The sequence below is a fragment of the Lampetra fluviatilis genome, chromosome 46, assembly GCF_964198595.1.
Source record: "Lampetra fluviatilis chromosome 46, kcLamFluv1.1, whole genome shotgun sequence".
NCBI classification, from domain to species: Eukaryota; Metazoa; Chordata; class Hyperoartia; order Petromyzontiformes; family Petromyzontidae; genus Lampetra; species Lampetra fluviatilis.
The window spans coordinates 1,953,728-1,967,293 of NC_136320.1; the positions used below are offsets into that span (position 1 = coordinate 1,953,728).

Genomic DNA, 13,566 nt, shown 5'->3' on the forward strand with positions numbered 1-13,566 from the left:
GCCACATGAATCAGCCTGTTCGAATGTGCCTGACAGCGTAGCGGTTAGTGCGCCTCTAGGTCGACTAAGCCTCAAATGTGTTCCTGGTGTGATGTGTAAACGTCGTCACGAGGGAGATCAAGGCAGCCGGGCGTGGTGCTGGCCACCCACCCCCTCCGTGCGTCGTACCGCCGGCCTTCCTATAGGTGCTGCTACTCGCTAACAGCACTTGCCACAACAGTCTGCTAAGGCTGTGCGGGGGATCTTTGTCTTTTGGTAACCGCACGTTCTCGAGCGAAAGTAGATTATTAATCGGGACGCCACACGCGGTCCGCGATACTTTTTTTTTAATTTTTTTTCAAACATCAACAAACCAAAGAGGCCTCTTCCGAAATGAGATTCATAATCAGTTTGACCTTGTCGCACCTCTGACAGCAACCTAAAGTGAGTGCTCAGATTAAAAAATATATATAATATATAATTAATGAGCACTCAGACTCGTCGAGTCGTGCGCGGCTATAAGAGACAATTAGCCGACACGCTCTTAATTTGCTTCATTTGGAACTTATCTCGCTGGGGTGGGGGGTGGGGGGTGGGGCGTGTGGGAGTGGAGGGGAGGGGGGCAGTGGGGGCGAGGTGCTATTTGGACACAGAGGCCACGCAGCTGTGTTTGAGGCAGGGTTCACAAACAGGAATGTTTGGGGTCAATAATGACAGCGCGCGGGCAGGCGGGCGGGTGAGAGCACGGTGCGAATTTGCCTCTCGTGCCTTCTCAAAGGAGGCAGCCGTAGCGGCCGCGTCAGATCGACTGGAACAAGGGGGGGGAGGGAGGGGGGTACTTGCGCTGATCGCACCACCACCGCTCCCCCCCTTTCACTGCAAAAACGTTGCACGCGGCGAATTAAACAAAAAAATGTTTTTGGTTTTATTTGAGCAGGTAAGACCCACTGATAATCACTTGATTCAGCTATCGTGCTGTGACGGTTCCACCTGAAGACGGAAGCTTGTGTTGCCTCCGAAACGTCGTGATTTTTATTTTACTTTTATTAATTTTAATTTAATTTTTTTACCTACGTGACTTTACCGAAAAAACCTAAGAATATGAATCCTTGCAGTCACGAAAGCTTCAAATCTAGAATTACGACCCACTGAGCTATGCAGCCCTTCTTCAGGAGCGGCCTGGCTATCGCAAATAATAGCTCAGCGAATTGGATTCTCATCACGTGGAAATGTTTCGCAGCCACATTCTCTAACCGCGCGATGTTCATTCCAAAGGTGGAGAAAAAAACACGTGGACCCGGAGAAAAATCTACGCAAACCACGGGGAGAGAGGACACGTGCAAACTCAAAATATGCAGGCGTCAGAGTCTGGCTCGAACCCACCACCTCCTGTATATCAGGCGCCCCAAAAAGGGGAGGGGGGCACTTTCGTTGATCGCCCCCCCCGCCCCCCACCGCGAAAATGTTGCACGTGTCAAATTGGTGGCAGACCCAACGTCCCGTGACTACGGACGCACCGCAGAGCACACGGTGCACTGTGGGGGTGACACGAGGGGGTGACACGCGGGGGTGACATCTATAGACTCACGGAGACCCATGAAACTCACACGGAGATCTATAGACTCGAACAGAGACCCATAGACTCGCACTGAGACCCATAGACTCACACAGAGACCCATAAACTCAAACGGAGATCTATATATTGACACTGAGACCCATAGAGTCACACTGAGACCCATAGACTCACACAGAGATCCATAAACTCACATGGAGACCCATAGACTCACATAGGGACTCACACAGACATATAGAACCATGGCCATGCATAGAGACCGAGGCTCACACGGGCGTCTGTAACAATGGAGGAGGCATCACATCGATTCACCACTCCGCTCCTCCCGACGCAATCGCCTGGCTCATCAAGCACCTCGACGTGAAATTACAGCCGTGGCTGTCCATCAGCGTCATCAGCGGCCGCGCAATTGGAGAAGACGAAGGCGATGGTTGCATTCGAGTCTGACGTTCGACAACGATCTGCCACAACGGCGCCCCGATTGGCGATGCCTCTCAGCCATCTCCCGAAGACGCCAAAAGCCACGGATGATGGCGCGCTACTCGCCTCCTCTTGATAAAAACGTTCGATAATACTACACATTTCACGGCCCGCTTTGTCAGTCTGCTTGCTGGATGACAAATACAAAGATCCCCTGTATAGCCTGAACAGACTGTTGGGACAAGTGCTGCTAGCGATGCTCCTATGAAGGATGGAACGGTACACAAGAGCATGGGTGTTTCTCCAAGTGGCGATGTTTACACACCGCACCAGGTACTTGTTTGAGGCCGAGTAGACCTAGGGGAGGCCCAGGACCGGTTGAGATAATCGTCACTGGTGTTTGGCCGTGAGCGGGAATCAAACCCGGGTCATGGGTTCGTAGCGCAGCGTAGCGCTAACCGCTACACCACTGCTCCCCCGACGTGGTATGCGGCGGTCACTTATTTGGCCGTACTCCACAGCGCCGGTCACCGCGTGTTGGTGAAGTAGCGGGGGAGGGGGGAGCCTGCTGAGGAGCGGTTCAGGTCATCGCTCAACTCTGATGCTGTTAGCCCGGGCAGGGAATTGAACTCAGGTGGCCAGGTTCACAGCGCAGTTCTGCTTAACCACGATGCCGCTGCCGTACGCCATGTTGATTTTTCACATCTCGTTTCCGTGCTATTCTTTAAGATGTTACTAAAAAAAACACCGCAGCGGAAACACATCTACATATTACATACATGCGTTTCGTACGTGGCTATACATTCACCATAATCACAACTCCTCAGGGTTATACACAACTCCTAAGGGTTAATTACAAGTAGTAGGGGTTAATCACAAGCCCTAAGGGTTAATCACAAGTCCATAGTTTTAAACACAAGTCCTCAGGTTTAATAACAAGTCCTGAGGTTTAATCTCAAGTCCTAAGGTTTAATCACAAGTTATAAGGTTTAAACACAAGTCCTAATGTTTAATCACACGTCCAAAGGGTTAAAAACACAAGCCCTAAGGGCGAATCACAACTACTAAGGGTTAAACACAATCCTAACGTTTAATCACAAGTCTTCATAGAGAGGAGGACCGGGAGACTGGGGATGCTATGCAGTCCACGCCGCCAGACAGCTGTCAGACAGCTGTCAGACAGCTGTCAGACAGCCGACCCGCCGATGCTGGGGATGCTGATGGTGCGTTCTGTCCCGCGAGTGTCAAAACCATCGACGAATTCCTTCAACAAGCTGTCCGTACGTTATGGATCAATATGTAACAAAAAGTAGTCGGCACATTCCATCAGTGGCAACACATTTATTCAACACATTCACCTCGTGTGCTATGTCATCGCCTAAAAAATGCCGCCTGTCATAAATTTGTTTCACTTGTGACGCTACACAGTTGTTGTTGTTGTTGTTCTTCACGAATGTGTTGAGATTTTAGTGTTGTTGGTTGTCCACGTGCACCACTGCCAAGCCAAGCATCACCAAGCAGGTCACTCGCTCCGCGCTAGCGAGGCGTCGTGTGCCGTACGAATGCACCGGGTGCTGAACTTCTTTCGCACCGTGCTTAACCAACCGAGCTCATCGGAGGTCCCGTGTTGTGTACGAGTTCGTGTGTTGTTGTTGTTATGTCCATAAAGGGCATTTGTGTCACGTGCTCATATCAGCTGTGTGCTTTGTCGCCGCTAACCTGCCTTCTTACATCCGCCCCTGCGCATGCAAATTAGAAATTTCTCCTGCACAGTATCCGTGCCGTAGCCTGTGTGTCCCCTGCCCCCCACCCTGGAATGACCGGGAGAGGCGCGACCCCCCCCCCCGTCCCTGCCACCCATCGGCTGCGATCCGCATGACAGAGGGAGCGTCGCTGCAGACGCCAGCGTGTGCTTCACACGCGGCTTGTGGTGTCCAACTGGGACATCTCTTCCTCGGCGGTTAATTTTTCATTCGTCTCCAACCCCCTCTCCAACGACGGCGGATTATTATATATTTAACGATAGCTGCCAACGCCTTTTTAATAGGCGCGCGACTATTTCGTCTCCCTCCCCCCCTTTGCTGCTTGGCGACGGGAGCGGATTGACTGTCAGACACCGATCCCGATTGGCGCCACGTGTTGGGTGCGCGGCAACACGCGACTCCGTCTCGTTCGTGTTGTCCGCCTCGCTTGCCCCCCCCCCTTCTCAATGGCATAACGCCACCCCCTCTCACCCCGTCCCTGTTGTTCGCCCGTTCGCTCCGTGAGCCCCCGAGGGCAACATTTGCCGACGATTTGCGTAATCCATACCGACGCGATTCTTGAACACGAGCACGATTTTGTGCGCTCGTCGCGAGCGCGTTAATCGATGATTGGCATCGGCGCATCAACGCACACACACACACACGCGTGTCTGCATTATAACTTCAATCCCCGTACCTGCGGGGTAAGTATTGACTGAACGACAATGGGGCAGGTATTTTGGTGGGGGGGGGGCAGGGTGGGACAGAGGACAGGGGCAATGAAAACAGCTGGTCCGAATATCCACCACCAGCTCAGATCCGTCACAGGTTTTTTTATGTTACCTAAATCCTTCCCAGCCATGTGCGCCTCACAGATAAGACGACTCCACAGCCATCACACCTGTTACCTGTTCGGCAACACCTGTGGGGGGGGGAGGGGAATTTCCCGCCCCAATCCCAACCGCACCCCCGCCGCCACCCTCCCCCAACAAAGGCAACAGCAGCGGATCGATTCCCCTCTTCGCCATGCATTGTGCAGTGGGGCTCAAGGGGATGACAGCGAGGGGGGGGGTTTGGAAGCCCCGATTCAGGCGCCTTCCACAAATGCACAGACATCGCGGCTCTGCTCCGTGTAGATTCCAAACAAATACCCCATCGGTAAAGCCTCGCAAGACGGCAGAGGGCAAAGCGGTGTGGTTAGCGAGCACCTATTAAGGTGTGGCAAGGGTGGTGTGTTGGGGGCGGGCGGTGAACAGAACCACGCCCGGCCGCCTTTGTCTCTTCGTCGCCATGGCGAATGGTGTTTTATCAACAATTGCAACTCGTTTCAGGCTGAGTTGATGTAAGGGAGGTCTGGAACAGGTGTGTATATACTACCACACACACACACAAAGACAAATATCTCCCTTTAGCCGAACAGATTGTTGGGTGCAAGTGCTGTTTGCGAGCACCTATTAAGGCCGGCGCGAAAGCGGGAGGGCTGGCTGTGGTTTTTACACACCGCCACTCACTATGTTTTTTTAGGCTGAGTCGATCTAAGGGAGGTCCGCTCTGGTTCAGAAATTCGTCATTGATATAGGCCGCGGATCAAACCCGTGTTGCCGGGTTTGCAGCGAAGCACGTTCACCACGACGCCACCGATTTTACAGACAGACATATAAAAGACAAATATTCCCCATATAGCCTTAACGGACTGTTGTGGCAAGTGCTGTTTAGCTAGCACCTATGAAGGCCGGCACGACACACGAGGGGATGGGTGGCCAACAGCACGCACGGCCAGCCTTTGTCTCCCCCGTGGCGATGTTCACACACCGCAATCAGGTGCACTCATTTGAGGCTGAGTCGACCTATGGGAGGCCCAGGACTGGTTCAGATAATCGTCACTGGTGTTGGCCGTGAGTGGGGTTGTAGCGCAAGTGCCCTAACGGCTACACAACCACTCGCCCTCCCCCCAGACACACACAACGCACATAGATGGCCACACCTCACCCGGTAAGCGAGTGAGGTGTGGTCGTCCGTGTGTTGTGTGTGTGGGGAGTGAGCCACCCGGCAGGACGACTGACATTGGGAAACGCAGTGAGCACATCATCCATCCCGGACCCCTCTCCATCCCTCGCAGCTCAAGATCACCCTCTGCAGCTTCCTTCCTCGCCTCTGCCTTGTACCCCCCCCCCACCTCAAGCTCACCTCTCCCTTTCTCTCTCCCTCGTCGGCGGAAGAGTTACAAGAGAACGACCGCCGGAGAGAGGCTTAGGTTAGGGGCGAGGCGGAGATGGAACGGCCAATTCATTGGTGGGGTGAGTGGGGTGGGGTGGTCTCTAGCTGGGAGCGCCGAGGTGGGATTCCTGGTTGCGTGAGAAGGATGAGCGCTGGGGGGAGTTTGTTGGACCGCATTGCGAGAACAAAGCGAGGAATGGATGCGTTTTTTGCGTTTTTTTGTGTGTTTGGCAACGTTCCACAAAAAAAGTCTTCCCCGCAGGCGGACTCCTCCACGCGTAGAGAGGGAGAGAGCCAACACTGACATTCCTTCCCCGTGGCGGGGAGGCGACGTGGCCCCCGAAACGTCGGACACTTTTGCAGAGGTGAAGGTGCAGGAAAAGCGATTGTGAAGCGACGATGTTGAGGACCGCTGACATGCCAGCTGTCTGACAACTCATTCCTCCTCTCTGGACAATCGTGGAATAGTAGGTCACGTGGCCCGAAACGTCGAATAGTAACCAGCAGTATATATGTAAAAAAAAAATAACTATAAACATTTTGAGCGATGCTGGCAAAACGCCGATATTCAGGGCCGAACCGACAACCGACTTCATTGTCTGTCCGTGCGGTCGTCCCAATTGCCCCGCGTCAGGGCTACTCGCGCGAAACGTTGAACAGTAAAAGCTTGGGGAAGACAACCCCAGCAAGGGGACGAGAGTTGGCAGGGGGGGGGGGACGCTGGCTTCAGGATGGATGGATGGCATCGAAGCCGACACACTCCTTCTGCTTTCACTCCGCCGTACAATCGGATCGCGTTGCGCGCCACTGATGCACGCTCAACCGCACTATTTATCGAGCGCGTTGCTAATATAGCCCCGGCTAAACTTTTCCAGTATCGATGTCCCACCCCCCCCCCAATTTAGACGACTTCTCCTGTTGCCCAGGTGACCCACCTCTAAACTGGTTCTGTCATCGTAACGAGCGACTTGCCCGGACTGTGTGAGTGTGTGTGTATGAGTCTCTGGTTATTGACCCACTGCATGTCTATAAGGCGGGGAGCGGTGGCGCTACGCTGCGCTACGAACCCGGCGACCCGGGTTCGATTCCCGCTCACGGCCAACACCGGTGACGATTAATCTGAACCGGGCCTGGGCCTCCCCTAGGTCGACTCAGCCTCAAATGAGTATCTGGTGCGGTGTGTAAACATCGTCAGCGGGGAGACAAAGGCGGCCGGGCGTGGTGTTGGCCACCCACCCCCGCGTGTTTGCCGTGCCGGCCTTTCATAGGTGCTACTCGCTAACAGCACTTGCCCCAATAGTCTGTTTTAGGCTATACGGGGGATTTTTGTCATTGTATGTGTGTCGACTCGGTCTCACATGAGTACCTGGTGTGGTGTGGAAACATCGCTATGAGGGAGACAAAGGCGGCAGGGGGGGGGGTGACTGGCCCAGCCACCCCGACGTGTGCCGTTCCGACCTTCATAGACGCTGGCTAAACAGCACTTGCCCCAACATTCTGTTAAGGCTATACGGGGGATCTTTGTCTTTTGTATATATATATGTGCGTGTGTGTCCGTGCGTGGAGCTGGCCACACCACCCCCCCACCTCTCGCTTGCCGTGTTGGCCTTCTTACGCGCTGGCTAAACAGCACTTGCCCCGACAGTCTTGTTAAAGGCTATACGGGGGGTCTTTGTATTTGTGTGTGCTACTGTAAATGCCACGGCCGCAGTGCAACGTGACGGCAGAGAGAGAGAGGGAGAAGAGACGAAGGGCACGGGGCGAGCGCGACTGACTACCACCCATCGCACCTCCGGCGAGCCATCCGCCGTCTCCTCCTCACGCCCTGCTCACGTCCTCCTCCGACTGAAGGCCCTTCGTGACAAATGACGTCCGATACACCCCACGTGCTCCCCGCCTCGTGTCATTCGAATGACGTCCCAAGCAACACCCGAGTCGTCCTTCGCCTGACATTCTGCAACAAAAATCCCTCCACCAGACGTCCTACTGATGTCACCCGTCTGACTTTCTACACCTGATGCCCTCCACGATTCGTCCTACTGATGTCACCCACCTGACATTCTACACCTGATGCCCCTCCACCAGACGTCCTACTGATGTCACCCACCTGACATTCTACACCTGATGCCCTCCACCATTCGTCCTACTGATGTAACCCACCTGACATTCTACACCTGATGCCCCTCCACCAGACGTCCTACTGATGTCACCCATCTGACATTCTGCAACTAAAATCCCTCCACCAGACGTCCTACTGATGTCACCCATCTGACATTCTACACCTGATGCCCTCCACCATTCGTCCTACTGATGTCACCCATCTGACATTGTACACCTGATGCCCCTCCACCAGACGTCCTACTGATGTCACCCATCTGACATTCTGCAACTAAAATCCCTCCACCAGACGTCCTACTGATGTCACCCATCTGACATTCTACACCTGATGCCCTCCACCATTCGTCCTACTGATGTCACCCATCTGACTTTCTACACCTGATGCCCCTCCACCAGACGTCCTACTGATGTCACCCATCTGACATTCTACACCTGATGCCCCTCCACCATTCGTCCTACTGATGTCACCCATCTGACATTCTGCAACTAAAATCCCTCCACCAGACGTCCTACTGATGTCACCCACCTGACATTCTACACCTGATGCCCCTCCACCAGACGTCCTACTGATGTCACCCATCTGACATTCTACACCTGATGCCCTCCACCAGACGTCCTACTGATGTCACCCATCTGACATTCTACACCTGATGCCCTCTACCATTCGTCCTACTGATGTCACCCACCTGACATTCTACACCTGATGCCCCTCCACCAGACGTCCTACTGATGTCACCCATCTGACTTTCTACACCTGATGCCCTCCACCATTCGTCCTACTGATGTCACCCACCTGACATTCTACACCTGATGCCCCTCCACCAGACTTCCTACTGATGTCACCCATCTGACATTCTACACCTGATGCCCTCCACCATTCGTCCTACTGATGTCACCCATCTGACATTCTACACCTGATGCCCTCCACCAGACGTCCTACTGATGTCACCCATCTGACATTCTACACCTGATGCCCTCCACCATTCGTCCTACTGATGTCACCCATCTGACATTCTACACCTGATGCCCTCCACCATTCGTCCTACTGATGTCACCCATCTGACATTCTACACCTAAAGCCCCTCCACCATTCGTCCTACTGATGTCACCCACCGCACATTCTACATCTGATGCCCCTCCACCATTCGTCCTACTGATGTCACCCACCTGACATTCTACACCCGATGCTGTCCACCAGACGTCCTACTGATGTCACCCATCTGACATTCTACACCTGATGCCCCTCCACCAGACGTCCTACTGATGTCACCCACCGCACATTCTACACCTGATGCCCGTCCACCATTCGTCCTACTGATGTTACCCACCTGACATTCTACACCCGATGCCCCTCCACCATTCGTCCTACCGATGTCACCCACCGCACATTCTACATCTGATGCCCCTCCACCATTCGTCCTACTGATGTCACCCACCGCCCATTCTACACCTGATGCCCTCCACCATTCGTCCTATTGATGTCGCCCACCTCACATTCTACAGCTGACGACCCCAACCTGATGTCCCACAGTCAGCCGAGACCGTTCAACCGACGTCCTCCGCACGAAGTCATCCACCCCACGACGGACAGCCGACGCCCTCCCCACACCGGGCAAACCTCCACCGCACACGCGCGTTCCGTCAGCGCACCCCGCCTGATGTCCCCGTACACGCGGCACCGCGGATCTGCGATCCTCCACCACGTCCCCGCCGCCTCCTCCTCCTCCTCCGTCTGCTCCCCTCCAAATGAAGTCAACGCATCTACACGAGACGCGCTCCGCCCGATGGCCTGCACCTGCCTTCCTCCACCCGGTGTCACTCCCTTCACCTCGAACACAAACGCGTCGAGCCTCTCCGGCACAAGACCCACGCTACCACCCGGCATCACGCCGCACCTCCGATTAGCACGGGGTTTGGGTACGCACGGTGCGAAAGAAGTCCAACGTGACGAGTACTCGACTCGTGCTGTCGCGACGCGCTCAATAGCACCCTACGGAACAGGTGTTCAACCGATGCATCTTGACAATGGGGGGCGGTGGACGCAGATAGGAGGAGGGGGGGGTACGTGTCCTTTATTTCAACCAGGTGAGAGTCGAATGACATACCCGAGTAGTCATCTGCCAGGTGAGACGTGGGATACAAAGGCGGATTTCACGCCGAGACCACACAGCGGCTGGGTGCGTCCTGCGCTTTTCAACCGGCGTGGGATCACAACGCTCGAGTCGACGACCACCCCAGCCTGGGTTCGACTCCCCACATCGCCCCCCCCCCAACTCAAATGCGTGTTGGGGTCGTTTCCTTGTACCACAGGGGTGCTTCCCTCCCCTCCACACGAAGCAAAACTGTGAAGCCACCCGGCCAAAGCGTTCACCGATTCGGGAGGCAGTGAATAGAATCGGTCAAACATGGCCCAGGATCCTCCTGACAAGCACTGCCGAGACTCCGCGAGGCTCTCCTGGGTGTGTGTACATAGCCACAGAACGTTATCAGCACACGCATTGTTGTTGCTGTAATTCACCGAAAGTCGTTGCGCGATTTTTCAAAGCCGTGCACCGAACGCGCCCCACAGTCGCAGGGTCAAGGTTAGACTCCTGCTCCGGGCGACGACATCGCGACTCGCTCGGGCTTAACCAGACGGGAGAGCCACACGCGGACCTAAACACCTCACCCCTTGCGGCCACGTGGGAGCACGGTAGGGCTTTGGAAGTGGGGGGGGGGGTCCAACGCCACTGATGGGTGACCGCGCACCCCTCTCGGCTCCGCGGGGTACACACGGAGCCAAGCTGCAGACCCCATCCTCAGCGTGTGCGCCTTCCTCCTCCTCCTCCTGCTGCTGCTGCCTCGCGCCATTGTTTAGCACGTTGAGAGAGGCGAAGCAGAGGGCCGGGGCAAGTGTTCCCAGGGTGGGTAGGGACACCCAACTAGAGGGGGGTACCCCGATCGAGCGAAGGAGGGTAGAAGAGGGGTGTGGAGTGGGGGGGGGGAGTCCTCGCTCGGGGGTGAAGAGGAGAGAGGAGGGGGGGGGGGGTCCCACTGCGCTCACAACCGGCACGGCGGAATCGCAGTGCGGAGTGGCTCTCACTCGCGCACTCACCAGTCGCTCTCTCGCTCTCTCTCTCCCGTTCTCGCCACTCACCTTGCCGTCGTATCACCCGCCCGTTCGACTCTCCGACATATCTTCACGATCCACAACCGCGGCGCGCGCGGACCCCGGCACTCCCGAGATTTTATTTATTAATCCGCAACGGAATCTTGGGCTGGACGCGCGCGGGTGTGCGCGCTGGTGCGCGCGCGCGCGCGCGTTCGCTGGCTCGCGAGAGAGAGAGAGAAAGAGAGAGAGTCGAGCGGGCAGCCTCACGCTCGGCTCGCCTCTGTCGATCTGTGCAGAGAGCCGAGCGCTGCAGCTGCGAGCGGGGAATGTGGGAGGTGTGTCCACGCCTAGTCCCCTCCCCGTCTCCCCTCCTCCTCCTCCTCTCCCCCATTAACCTCCTCCTTCTCCTCTCGCCCGCGCCGGCTCCCTCCCACTCTTTGCCTCTCCACCCCCCCACACCCCTCCCCGCAACACCCAGGCTGCTGTCTGCCCTCTCCCTCCCCGCGCTCTCTCCTCGCGGCATCCCTCTCCCCCGCTGCTGCCTCTTCCCCCTCTCTGCGACTCTCCCCTCTACCCCGCATCGCGCCGGCTCCGTCTCTCCCACTCCCCGACGCCACTCACCGCACGGAGAAGCGGACTGGCTCCTTTTTTATTGGAGCGGACAGCAGCCGGCCACATCGACTGATTTCTCCCCCTGCCTCCCAGAAATCCGTGGCTCTCTGCTCCCTAAAATCCGTGGCTCTCTGCTCGCCGTGGCTCAGTGTTCCACGTGGATCTCTGCACCCCGTGGCTCTCTGCTCCCCGTGGCTCCCAGCTGTGTGGCTCTCTGCTTCCCGTGGCTCCCAGCTATGCGTGGCTCTCTGCTCCCCGTGGCTCCCAGCTATGCGTGGCTCTCTGCTCCCCGTGGCTCCCAGCTATGCGTGGCTCTCTGCTCGCCGTGGCTCACTGTTCCACGTGGCTCCCAGCTATGCGTGGCTCACTGTTCCACGTGGCTCCCAGCTATGCGTGGCTGTCTGCACCCGTGGCTCTCTGTACCCCGTTCCACCCCTCCCACCTCCCAGGGAGAGCCATCACTCTGGTTTTTTTTCATCGCATCCCTAGCATTTATTTGGATCTCTCCGCTCTGAAGAAGGTCCATTGCCCGACACGTCTGCACACGATGTATATTATTTACATATTCTACAAGGCCAAAGAACGCCAATGACGAACATTGCGATTGGAGTCCTTCATCGAACAGTGCGTTGACAATGGACGGTACATTAACGAGTATGATTTAATTAACTTAGAATCCGTTAATCTCATTTATATAAGACAGTGTTGACGACAGTCCCGTGATGTGTGTGGTTGTGCGCGCGTCTCCATGGGTGCTCAGCACAGACCCGAAGGTCCAAAACGCAAAGCGGTCAGTGACAATCAGCACTCTCGGGGTCGAGTTGAGAGGAGCCTTGAAATGAGCAACGTCACGCGAGCTTGGGAGAAGGAGACTGACTGATGGGAAGGAATTCCAAAGTTGAGCGTGTGTACATATGCAGAGGCACGCTCTATTAATTAATTAATTATCCGCTCGAAATAGTGGCTGGTGAGGTGACCTTTAGCTGCGTGCAGTGTACGGCCTTGTGTTAAATCGCTGTGAATTGCGAGAGCAATTTACTCCTAACGAAGATAAAGTGAGTGGGGCCACCCGGCTCTCCCTCCCCTCCACCACCACCACCACGCTCTCCCTCCCCTCCACCACCACCACCACCACGCTCTCCCTCCCCTCCACCACCACCACCACGCAGCTCTCCCCTCCACCACTACCACGCTCTCCATCCCCTCCACCACCACCACCACGCTCTCCCTCCCCTGCACTAACACCACCACCACCACGCACTCCCTCCCCTCCACCACAACCACCACGCACTCACTCCCTTCCCTCCACCACCAGCATCACCACCACCTCCACCACCACCACAACCACGCAGCCCCCCCCCCTCCACCACCACCACGCCACTCCCCCATCACCACACAGCCCCCCACCCTCCACCACCACCACACTCCCCCTCCACCACCACCACGCAGCCCCCCACCCTCCTCCACCACCACAACCACGCACTCCCTCCCCTCCACCACCTGCATCACCACCACCACCACAACCACGCAGCCCCCACTCTCCACCACCACCACCACCACCACACTCCACCACCACCACCACGCAGCCCCCCCTCCACCACTACCACCACCACCACCACCACGCTACTCCCCCATCACCACACAGCCCCCCACCCTCCTCCACCACCACCAGCACACTCCCCTTCCACCACCATCACCACCACAACGCCACTCCCCCACCACCACGCCGCTCCCCCACCACCACCACACTCCCCTTCCACCACCACCACGCCACTGCTCCACCACCACCACCACCACACTCTCCCTCCACGTGC

At 56.3% G+C, this 13,566-nt stretch overlaps 1 protein-coding gene across 24 annotated transcripts in view; it reads right to left on the reverse strand.

The window, feature by feature from the left end:
* The window catches only part of PTPRD (protein tyrosine phosphatase receptor type D), a 214,913-nt gene extending 203,477 nt beyond the window's left edge, over window positions 1–11,436 (reverse strand). For 13 of the 24 annotated variants that reach the window (XM_078876899.1, XM_078876908.1, XM_078876909.1 and 10 more), the window contains exon 1: window positions 11,186–11,436. The gene's annotated coding sequence lies outside the window, so the exon portion shown is untranslated. The remainder of the gene's footprint in view (window positions 1–11,185) is intronic. The other 11 variants (XM_078876904.1, XM_078876910.1, XM_078876903.1 and 8 more) reach the window with 2 other exon arrangements.
* Between the last annotated feature and the right edge of the window lie 2,130 nt (window positions 11,437–13,566).